Source organism: Alosa sapidissima, chromosome 1, assembly GCF_018492685.1.
Source record: "Alosa sapidissima isolate fAloSap1 chromosome 1, fAloSap1.pri, whole genome shotgun sequence".
Classification (NCBI taxonomy): domain Eukaryota; kingdom Metazoa; phylum Chordata; class Actinopteri; order Clupeiformes; family Clupeidae; genus Alosa; species Alosa sapidissima.
Genome location: NC_055957.1, coordinates 45,608,827 through 45,619,490, shown reverse-complemented (window position 1 = coordinate 45,619,490; position 10,664 = coordinate 45,608,827).

The following is a 10,664-nucleotide window of genomic DNA, read 5'->3' as shown; positions in this document are numbered from 1 at the left end:
GTGGATAACTTTCAGTTGACTAAACAAAAGGTATTTTGTTATCACAAGGCTAGCTGGTTCGTTATATGGCGAAGCATATAGCCACTTTGTTTGCAGCAGTGAAGCTGAGTTTGTTGTTAACATTGTTGGTAACTGTCAGGGAATTTAACCCCAACATATAGATACAAGAATAACCACAATACGTAGTATGGCTTTGCCCACAAACTATGGTACCAAATTGTACAGTACAATTTTGAGGGATCTGTACTTTACTCGAGTATCATTTTTGGGGGGTACTCATGACTTTACTCAAGTACATTTGAGGGGCAAATATTGTACTCTTTACTCCACTACATTTCTACCCATAACCGTGAGTACCCGTTACTTCTTCTAAAAAAAAGGAAAAAAGAAAAACCTTGGAAACCCTCAATTTGTTGTTTCCCTCTCAAACGTGATTGGATTGTGCAAGCGCCACTGATTGGGATAGCCTGTCAGCAATCACCTTCAGCTTTCCGCCAAAGTCAACTCTATGGTCAGATTTAGATAAGAGATGAAACCATGGACGAAACAATGGATGAAGATGCAGCAGGTCCATCCCGGGAATGTGCCAACCTGTGGCTCCACCTCGCCAGACTATTTTTTTACTATTATTTTCTGAACAAGTTAATGATAGTTTTCGCTTCAAGTGTTTCAATTAAAAAATAGTATTTTGTATTTTCAATACATATTTTAAATACATGTATTAGAAATACTGCCCATCCCTGGCAACATGGTAAAAAGATGAAAATGACTTGATTTTACTTTCAATTCCTTTTACATTCTCCAAGGTATTAACATTAACATTTTTCATAACTCCATGTAGGACGTTTCTGTAAATGTAAGCACTGTGGCAGTAGTAATGCAATATTTAGAAAATGTAGGCTCTTGTACTCTTGATACTCAAGTACTTTTACAAACAAGTACTTTAGTACTTTTACTTAAGTAGACATCTGACTGTTGTACTTTTACTTGTACTTGAGTCAAATTTAGCAAAGGGTATCTGTACTTTTACTCGAGTAATGAAGCTGTGTACTCTGTCCGCTGTCTGGTACCAAGGAGAGCCTGCTAATGTAAGGAAGAATTCCTCACACCATCAGTCTCTGACTCTGCAGCCCAAAAGCTGTGTCTTTTATTGTACAGATGCACACAGAAAATAGGAAGCATAGCCTACGGAAGAGTATTGCTGCCACACTAAAATAAATAAAAAGGCTCAGTATTATGTAATTACGTGAAAAGTTTCTTGTTATAACAATATCTTTTTCACGTTTTAACAAGATATGTATGACGATACTGAATGTTATTTAAAGATATGATATTTTTACGTTTTTACAAGATATATATCATGTTATTACATGAAATGATCATGTTATTCAAGATAATGAAACTAAACGAAACGAGAGGCAAGAATCGGATATAGGATTGATTTGACTCAATCAAATTCTATTTTAAGCTCGGTTTAAGACATTCTCGTTATTGAACACGGTGGATGATATTGTTACCTATAGCCTATGCGAACACCCAAGCATTGTCCAGAATATTTTGCATCTGTGTGCAGTAGGCTAGCGGAGTTGCTATCGGGAGAGTCGGGAGGATTCCCGATGGGGCCGGGCTGAATACAGTGTGATCTCAAAAAGCACATGCTTTTGCTGTTTGAATATTAATTTGCTGTGCTCTCCAGCACTGTGCCTGCACTGTGCGACTGCAGCGCTTCACTTCTCACTCCCCGCGTCCCTTCCCCACAGCCTTAAACGTCCCACATACTCGACGCACCCGGCCGGTAGCGCGACAATGTGACGTCACAGAAGCGCCATAACCATTTATACTCGCGTGTGGTGGTTGCGACACTAGTTGCAATATTCTCCTGAACAGAGGTGTCGCTGTTGTGAAAAGATTAACGCTAACTATGTTACACAGCAGAAGAAGCTGCAGTAAGAAACACAAGTAGCAGAGAATGTCTAATAAGGGGAGAACTGCCACTCTCGGAAAACTTCCGGTTTCTGAACTGGTTGCAGTTCCTTCTGTGGTTCCACATGAGGGCACTTGTCCACGAGTGCAGAATGCATGGAGGTCTATGGAGCTGTACCCCTCAAAATCCACTTTTCTCGGGTTATAATTTTTTTTCAAGTAATTTGAATATTGTATTCGAAAGGGGAGGCAAAGAAAATACACTTGGTTGAGTATTATATTTTTTAAAGTCACTTAATTGTTCTAAAAAGCCTTTCAAACGTGTCAATGATGTCATTCATTAGCACAATGCTAGCGTGTTATGGGCAACAACGACCCAACCTGTAAGAAATCAAAAGGACATAAGTACTCGTTCATTCAACTTTTTACCTATAACCCATGTTGAAGTTATACAAACTACAATCAAATCTGAGATTTGTCAACGACAATCAGGTGAAAGAGACAAATTTAGCCGTCTAGCTCCATTGACTCCCATTCATTCTGCACTCATGGCAATCGTCCCCAGTGGAACTCTGGTGGAACTGCAACCAAAATTCGGTACAATGGGACTTAATACGGAGTGGCCAGGCTCTCCGTAGACGGGCTCTGCTAGTAGCTAGCTTCTGTGATGATGGTGCTTCAGACTTTGGTTGCTACTATTCACAACTACCACCATCATTATCATCTAGTTTTCCAAGGTGTGCGCACAGGTAGATAGATAGATAGATAGATGGATATATAGATAGATACAGTACTTTAGTCATCCCGAGGGAAATTTTTAATAATTTAAACAGTTTAGTTAGCTGGCTGAGTTTGTGTAATTTCCTGAAGTGGAAAGAGATTTTGTTCAGGCCTTAATATATATCCTTTGTTTGAAAAGAAATAGTTTCTATTCTTTCCTCTTAATTCCATGTGTTGCAACTCTCGCTGGTAACTTTGTTAACTTATCCAGCAAACTATTAAAAATTCACGACTGTAACAAAACACTGCAACTCTCGCTTGCCCTCAAACTAGTCCACCTTCCTGTTTCCGCTTTGTCGCGCTCGTCTGAAAAAAAAATGAGTGGTGCCAGAGACTAGGCGAGTTCGACTTCGACTGAGTCTGACTTGGTCTGGCTTTCTACGTAAACGTGATCTTCAGAGGCTAGCCGGGAGGAGCTACAACAGAGGGCAGCTCATCCCGGACAGGCAGGCTACAGTCTGGCTGACGTGACTCGCGGGAGATATCGCGGAATTTTGTTTGCAATAAACACAGAAGAACTTTCATTCCTACTCATTAAAATGAGCATGATGACTGACGAAATAAATTCTTATGATGTAGTTTAAATAAACCACTGTTGTCATACAGTTAACAGGCCTGCATTGTAGCACATAAATTCAATATCAAGTGTTTTCCCTATATGTGTGTATCTATTTAGCCAACAGCAGAAAATAACAGAATATCCAAACGTTTTCAGTAGGCTAGCCTACCATTGTTGCAGAAATCACGTATAAGAAGGTATCCCTTCGATTTCTGTTTATTTTCACATATTCCAACATAAGGAAGCAGCATGAGCCTCCCGTCATAATCGTCATGAGGACATTCCTCCCAAATGGCCCTATCACGTCTTTGAACTGACGTCATGAGGGCGTGTTTCAGCTCGTGGAAGGCAACTGCAAGATCTGTCTGCAGGCTAAGACTCCCACGATATGTTAAGGTCATATGACATGGTGTCATGGTGGTAAGTCCCTCCCCGGCTGACAGAAGTCGGACAGAATTTCTAACCAGCAAGCATTGCGTCCATCCCAGTATGCATTGTGTTCAACCCAGCATGCATCACATCAAGTCAGATCTGCACAGATCTGCCGCAAGTCGAACTCGCCTAATGTCTAAGGCGTTCTACATACTCGACGCACCCGACCGGTAGCGCAACACCGTGACGTCAAAATGACGTAGATCTTGCTGGCGACTAGATGACGTAGATCTTGCTGGAAACTAGATGATAATGATGGTGGTAGTTGTGAATAGTAGCAACCAAAGTCTGACGTACCATCACAGAGGCTAGCTAATAGCAGAGCCCGTTTACATTCTCTGCTACTAGTGTTTCTTAATGCAGCTTCTTCTGCTGTGTAACGTAGTTAGCATTAATCTTTTCACAACAGCGACACCTCTGTTCAGGAGAATATTGCAACTAGTGTCGTGACCACGACGTGCGAGTGTAAATGGTTACGGCGCTTCTGTGACGTCACATTGTCGCGCTACAGGTCGGGTGCGTCGAGTATGTGGAACGTTTAATAGTAGACGGGCTCTGGTGGTGCGCTACCTTGCATACCTGGCTAAAATCCTGGCGCGCCAGCAAGAACTACGCCATTTTGACGTCACGTTGTCGCGCTACCGGTCGGGTGCGTCGAGTATGTAGATAGATAGATAGATATTTTATTGATCCCCAGGGGAAATTCAAGGTCTCAGCAGCATACAGACGACAAACACACACATTCTTTAACAGCAGAAAGAGTAATTAAAGTATATAATATAAAAACACAACTAAGCAATAAGGACAGTAGAAGATAAAGAATATGCTAAATATACTAAAATACAAATTATACAAACTAACACTTAAATGCAATATATAAAAATATACTAAAATACAAATTACAAAAATACAAATTATACTAACTAACACTTAATCTAAATCAATTCTAAAAACAGTATCCACATAGTGGTGATTAATCAATCAGAGGCGCTTGCAATGACTGAGGCAGGGACTGAGCCTGTGATTCTCTGTGCATAGTAAGGTATGGTAAGGTGCTCTAAGGTGCTCTGTGTGAATGAGTGTCATGGTGGTAGTGCAATGGTGATAGTGGTCATGGTGATAGTGCAAATGAGTAAGTCCAACAGTGCAACAATGCAGAAATAAAGTAAAATAAAGTCTATATATCTATTTACCCCTTGCAAGTGACGTCACGTTTTGTTCGCGCCACAGCAAAATAGCCTAGTGGACGGCAAGAACACGAATCAAGTCAATGGGTTGTAATGGGACATATCGCACAGCTAGGAGATTATAGTGAGATTTAACCGTAGTAATGCCCTTCCACGACTATTGGCTTATTGTTTGGAATACAACAACATCTCATGTTCTTGCATAGATATATTTTGGTTTGTTTTCTTTGTGTTTCGGGAGTATTTCAACCACAATTGCATGCTTATCTCCTCAGTGTATGAAGCACAGCAGCGGTTGCTATAGCAACCATAGACTCTGAACAGGACGGCAGATAGCACTTAGGCAAAGTCTTTGGCAAGATCTGAATGTAAACAGATAATACCTTTCAAGTTTTTTTTTTAATTTCCTATTTCTTTCAATTCTTTAACTTAAGACATGTAAGAAGTAAGTTTATTCGCTGGGCAACGTACAAACTGACGAGTTATATTAGCCCTAGCACTATGAGCTACAATAAACGTTAGCTAGAATAGCTAGCTTCTAAATGTGGCAGCTAGTTATTATTTCATGTTCTGATATGACATTCTTAACGTTTTGACTATGTTACAACTGATAAAAGCAAGACAAATAAAGTAACCAAATCGCTTTGCAATATTTTAGTCCAGAAATACTTATGGGTGTTCATTTACCATAATGTTAATTACAGTAGCCTAACGTAACGTTATCTCCCCTTGCTGTTACCACCAGTTTTAATAACTTTACATTTGCGATCATGACCCATTTCATCTAACAACACCACTGGCATCTTCTTTGACTATCAGACCCCAAACAGCAATACATTGAACTACAAAGATGTTATAGTAATGGTGTTCAGTTCATCATAATCTTTATGACATAATGTAATTTGCCGTCCGTCTCCCATCTTTTTGCCGTCCAGCATGGAGCCGTCACGTGACTTAAGTCACGTGTCTGCAAGGGGTGAATATATTTAACTATTTAAGAAAATGTATAAGTGTGGCCACAGTTCGGCTGTGGCATGGAGGGGGGGGTTATGCATATGTGCTAATATAGCACGCAAACAGTGAGGCATAAAGACAGTGGTAAAAGTGGCTAGTGGACAGACAGTATCCAAACATGGAGGGGGTGAAGAGGCGGACAGACTATGCAGAGAAGTCTATCTCTCCTCTTCCCTTAAGTGAGGCATTGAACAGTTCAATGGCCCTAGGGACAAATGACTTTCTCAGTCTGTCAGTTGTGCAAGGCAGTGAGTGAAGTCTCCAGCTGATCAGGCTCTTCTGCTTAACAATAGTGCTGTGGAGTGGGTCACACTCATTGTCCAAGATGTTGATCGGTTTGTTCAGGGTCCTTTTGTCAGATAGTGAAGTGATAGTGAACGTCTTAGAAATGACTGCGATGACCTGCAGGCTACCGAGCTAGAGCGCTCTATACATTCACCCACATTGCGTGAAGATTTATATTTTCATATTTATCAAAACCCTTTCTCCCTCTTGCGTCAAGTTAGCAAAAGTTGTATTTATTGTGTTGATAAGAAGATAAAGCAGAACTATCAGGCTGTGTGAGCAGGCTATCCTGCACTGCACCTCTCTATCAGCCTCCTTTTCAGTGGCTCTCTGCTGACACACACACATCCCTCTTTTTCCTTGCTCCTCAGTCAGCTGGGAATTGACCACACACACATAGCCTACACACACATACACACATGCACAAAAACAAACACTCATCAAGCAGCACTGTGTAGGCCTAATAGCAGTCAGGGTGCAAGTTCAGACACGACTAGTTATCATTTATGCCAGCCATGAGCTCTCGTGGCCTTGTTTAGTTTAGTTTCGTTATTTTGAAATAACGTGATATTTTCATGTAAAAACTTGATAAATATCTTCTGTTCATCACTTTATTTTTGATGGCACTGAACTGAAAATGTTAATGGATTTTTTCTTTAAATTTAACTCATTAAAACTTGTATCAAACCAGTTTTTGTCTATGTTGTCAAACGTGGATTATGTTCCCAGTTTTTATATTGGATGTCATCATTTTATAATATATATCAGAATATTCTGTTAAGCCCACTATGAATATTAAAATACACAAAAACATGTTTCCTGTATCATACAGCTTTTCTACTGGGAGGTTTACAACTTATTCTGAGTCAATTTACCCAAGTTTGTCACTAAACCACATAGGCCTACTTGGAATAGGCCTACCCCTCAGATGTCTGAATGGCACTGATCTCACTTAAATGTTTATGGAACCTTTCTGTGAACTGTGAATAATGCTGTTGATGGAACTTTTCTGTCAACTGTGAACTATATTTAACTCATTAAACTTGTATCAAACTAGTTTTGTCTATGCTGTCAAACATGGATTATGTTCCCAGTTTTGATATCGGACGTCAGGTCACCTTATCATATATCAGATTGTTCTATTACTGTTAAACCCACTATGAATATTAAAATATGCCGAACCATGTGGCCTGTATCATAGCTACATATATGACCTTTGCAGCAAAAAAAAAACGTGTGAAAATCTGTTCGGTATTCAGTGAGGTATGATTAATTTAATGCGCTGACAGCTCATTGCACCAGCCAAACAGATTACACTGAGTGGAGTGGATGACCGATCCAAGATGGCGGCCCCACGTCTCGTCAGCGCTAGTAGGAAGTAGCGGTCGATGCGCCATCTATGATTGTGACATCTCACCCACACACACACAGACAGGGTGCAGTTCCTGTCTGTCTCGGTGCACACTTAATCTCTGTTCTTGGAACTCAGCACAACATTTAACTTGAACTCTCTGTTCTTAGAACTCAGCACAACAATATTTCTGCTTACACAAACAGTTACAATGATAACTAGAAAAGCATTTCCTGAAGGAAGTACAGTGCATGAAAATGCAAAAATATGATGAGTTTATATGGTTAAATGATTTGCTTGGTAGATAAGGTTTAATATAGTTGGAATGATTGAACGGTTAAATAGGTGGGTAATTTAAATGGTTAAATTATTGAGGTAGATAATTGACGATAACTGACAGTTGGAATGGCTCTAATGTTTGCTAGCAGTTATGCTAACTATGTTATCAAAGATAATAATGTTAACCAAGTTACTTAACTTAGCTAATGTTTTCATTTTTAGTAGTTATGCTAACTAGCATGTTAGCAATGCTAACATGCTAACTATGTTAACCATGTGACTTAGCTTACCTAGCTAATCATTTTTAGTAGGTATGCTAACTATGTTAACTAGCATGGTAGCATGTTAAGTATGCTAACCATGTGACTTAGCTAATCATTTTTAGCAGTTTTGCTAAAAATGCTAACTAACATCTATGCTAACCATGTTACTTAGCTAACTTAGCTAATCATTTTTAGCAGTTATGCTAATTAGCATGCTAACTATGCTAACCATGTTACTTAGCTAATCATTTTTAGCAGTTTTGCTAAAAATACTAACTAGCATGCTAACTATACTAACCATGTTACTTAGCTAACTTAGCTAATCATTTTTAGCAGTTATGCTAACTAGCATGTTAGCATGCTAACTATGCTAACCATGTTACTTAGCTAATCGTTTTTAGCAGTTTTGCTAAAAATGTTAACAATGCTAACTATGCTAACCATGCTAACTAGCTACAGTGGGTAGGAGTCATAGTTGATGACAAGTAACAGTTACAATGGCTGAACAGTTAAAAAGTTCAGTAGTTTAAAGGGTTAAATTGTTTAACAGTGAAATATTGTAGTGAGGACTTTTATTTTGAAACAGTTTTTGGCAGAGGAAGCAGTTGAACAGGATGTGTAGTCTTAATAGGGCCAGTTTGTATGCTTAAAGCCTGAGACTGGCAGTTGATCCAGGTGGCCCGAACACCTGCCATAGGATTCTAATTGCTTAACGGCCGTATTGTGATGTCATAATCATAATGTTAAGTCAATGGGGAAATTTTGATTAGTTTTTAATTAATAGTTTAAAAAGTATAAAAGTTACAAAGCTGAAAAATACATAGCACCCATGTCCCAAGTAAGACCTACGTAACATAGTTTGAATGAAGTTTCTACATTAAACGGTTGAAGCTGCATTAAATGCGTTAGCGGAAGAATAAGAATAAGAAAGAAAAGCATTTCCTGAAGGAAATACAGTGCATGAAAATGCAAAAATATGATGTAAAATATCATACAGAGTAAAAACAAACTATATTGGTTGCTAAGTAGATGAGGTTTAATATAGTTGGAATGACTGAACAGTTAAATAGGTGGATAGTTTAAATGGTTAAATTATTTAGGTAGATAGTTGACGATAACTGACACTTGGAATGGCTTTAATGTTTGCTAGTAGTTATGCTAACTATGTTAACAAAGATAATAATGTAAACCAAGTATTCTAACTAGCATGCTAACAATGTTAAAATGCTAAGTATGCTAACCATGTGACTTAGCTAACTTAACTAATCATTTTTAGCAGTTTTGCTAAAAATGCTAACTAGCATGCTAATATGTTAGAATGCTAACTATGCTAACGACGTTACTTAGCTAACTTAGCTAATCGTTTTTAGCAGTTATGCTAAAAATGCTAACTAGCATGCTAATATGTTAGCATGCTAACTATGCTAACCACATTACTTAGCTAACATAGCTAATCGTTTTTAGTAGTTTTGCTAAAAATGCTAACTAGCATGCTAACATGCTAGCATGCTAACTATGTTAACCATGTTACTTAGCTAACTTAGCTAATCATTTTTAGCAGTTTTGCTAAAAATGCTAACTAGCATGCTAAAATGCTAGCATGCTAACTATGTTACTTAGCTAACTTAGCTAACTAGCTACAGTGGGTAGGAGTCATAGTTGATGACAAGTAACAGTTACAATGGCTGAACAGTTAAAAAGTTCAGTAGTTTAAAGGGTTAAATTGTTTAACAGTAAAATATTATAGTGAGGACTTTTATTTTGAAACAGTTTTTGGCAGAGGAAGCAGTTGAACAGGATGTGTAGTCTTAATAGGGCCAGTTTGTATGCTTAAAGCCTGAGACTGGCAGTTGGTCCAGGTGGCCCGAACACCTGCCATAGGATTCTAATTGCTTAACGGCCGTATTGTGATGTCATAATCATAATGTTAAATCAATGGGGAAATTTTGATAGTTTTTAATTAATAGTTTAAAAAGTATAAAAGTTACAAAGTTGAAAAATACATAGCACCCATGTCCTAAGTAAGACCTACGTAACATAGTTTGAATGAAGTTTCTACGTTAAACGGTTGAAGCTGCATTAAATGCGTTAGAAGAAGAAGAAGAACTAGAAAAGCATTTCCTGAAGGAAATACAGTGCATGAAAATGCAAAAATATGATGTAAAATATCATACAGAGTAAAAACAAACTATATTGGTTGCTAGGTAGATGAGGTTTAATATAGTTGGAATGACTGAACAGTTAAATAAGTGGATAGTTTAAATGGTTAAATTATTTAGGTAGATAGTTGACGATAACTGACACTTGGAATGGCTCTAATGTTTGCTAGCAGTTATGCTAACTATATTAACAAAGATAATAATGGTAACCAAGTTACTATGCTAACTAGCATGCTAACAATGTTAAAATGCTAAGTATGCTAACCATGTGACTTAGCTAACTTAGCTAATTATTTTTAGCAGTTATGCTAACTAACATGCTAACTATGCTAACCATGTTACTTAGCTGACTTAGCTAATCATTTTAAGCAGTTTTGCTAAAAATGTTAACTAGCATGCTAACATGTTAGCATGCTAACTATGCTAACCATA